Genomic DNA, 2163 nt, shown 5'->3' on the forward strand with positions numbered 1-2163 from the left:
GTCTACAAAGTGAGTTCCAGGACAGCCAGGGCTACACAGAGAAACCCTGTCTTGAAACCCCTCCCCCGAAAAAAAATGGACAAGACCACAAATGGTGATCACGAGTTTGACCCAGGAGAGACATAACCACCATTCTCCAAAGTGGTCAGGGAGAACATTATTTAATAGCTGATACACAGAGGTTAAATCTGAAACAAGAGAGGGTGTGACAAGTAGCTGGGGATCACTGTCACCTAAAAGGGTTGCTAATAGGGATGTAAGGACCTTTGAGGAGCTTTGGGTCACTTCGTCTACCATGTCTGAACCTAAGGGTTGAGAGAGTAGGATGTGTACCCTTTGTAGTTTAATCATGCCTAATAAGCAGCTGTGATGTGAATTCTATAGTAAAGTTTAACAATAACAATAACCCCTCTCCCATCTGTGGTGCCATGTGTCATTCATTAGAATATAAAAGATTCAACGTTTTGTGTAGAATGTAGAATGCCTTCCTGAATATGCGGCATGTCTCCTACAAGACCAGTAGAGCCTCCGTAAGTCTTTGACTAACGTTCCATAAGTCTCTTGACTAATGTTAACAGTAATTTCTAATTTGATCATGGGGAAATCAAGCCTAGGGCACTGGTGTTTTAGAGATCATTTTAGGTATTATAGGGACAGGTATCTCCTTTTGGAAACCTGCTGATGTCTGTAGACCCCACCATGTGGGGATTCTGGTTGAACTATTAAAGTATAGGTTTCCTAAACCTCTGAAATCTGAATATAACAATAGCATTGGGTGGGTGGAGGGAAGAAATATGAACCTTTTTTTTTTTTATTACCTTCAGTCACTTTCTGAAACCTTCAGAACTTTTTAAAGCCTCTACGTTCTGACTGTTCTACACTCTTAGACTCTCATTGCAGCTGGGCGGTGCTTTTACCGACAGCTTCTCCTGGGCTCTCTTTAGGAACTTCAGTCCTGCCACACAGTGCCACGTCTCAGTCGCTCTCCATGGCCCCCTTCATGTCTCTTTGAAACAAATACCACCTAGATGACTCTGATAAAGTTCAGCTGACTGTGGCTGGGGTACCTCCACTTCCAAGAGTACCAGAGATGTGCCTGACACTCAATGGTCACTCTTTTGGACTCAGGGAAATGTTTACACAGACCGAAGAGGAAACTTAGCTAATCACCACTGGTGGATGGGGCACCAAGCAATCAGTGAGCTGGTGGACTGGAGATGAGGCATAGAGGCCCAGTGAGGCTTAGACCCCCAAGGAGAAAGGTAGGTACCCGGAGAGCCGATCTGTGTCACAGAACCAATGCAGGTGTTACAGCTCTGAGGGGAAAGGTATCCTGGGAGTCAGGAGCCAAGGAACACTACAAAGGCATACCACACAACAGACTTCACACGAGAGAGTGATTGGGAAAGACACAGGAGAATAGCTACTTCTGTTCAGGCAAGAAGTAGCAAAGAACTGAACAGGAGGCAGGACTTATATATGGTTTCATGTGGGGGTGCTTTCCAGGGTGGCCTGGGATTGGTGGGAGTCTCTTGGGCTTTTGTTCTGTGTAGGGTGGGCCTTGGCTGCCTGGGACTCAAGGGGCTGGAAACAGCTGAGTAGCCTGAGGGTGGGGCCTTCCCACTGAGGGGCTTTCAGTGGCTCAATGGGTGATGTGCTTTCTGTGCAAGCGTAGTGTGGATCCTCAGAACTCTCGTCAATGTGAGCCCTTGTACTGTGAGTCTGTAGTGCTTCTATATTGAGACTGGAAGTGGAGACAGAGTTTGCTGGCTGGCTCACTCTATGTGACAACAAATAACAAGAGACCTTACTTCAAACAAGATGGAAGGAGAATACTAATGTTGGGGCTATAGCCTGACTCCCATGCACGTGCTATGACACATGCTCACACCTGCTCACATGCATGTATGCACTTACACACCATTCATACAAAATTGAAAACTTTCAATGTCTTGAAGTTTGGGCAAAGACCTAAACATCAAGTGTAGAAGTGGCTTAGCAAGTCCTAAGTAACCTAACCTAAGGAACAGAGAGGTAAGGCATGTCTTAGGCCGAGGTCACAGAGATGCAGAATGCTGGAATCAGACAGAGAAAAGCATATGACAGGAACATGGACATCAATGTTCAGACTTCCTGAAACCACGGTGGCCCACAGAGAAGGAG

The sequence above is a fragment of the Mastomys coucha genome, unplaced genomic scaffold (genome assembly GCF_008632895.1).
Source record: "Mastomys coucha isolate ucsf_1 unplaced genomic scaffold, UCSF_Mcou_1 pScaffold22, whole genome shotgun sequence".
NCBI lineage: Eukaryota > Metazoa > Chordata > Mammalia > Rodentia > Muridae > Mastomys > Mastomys coucha.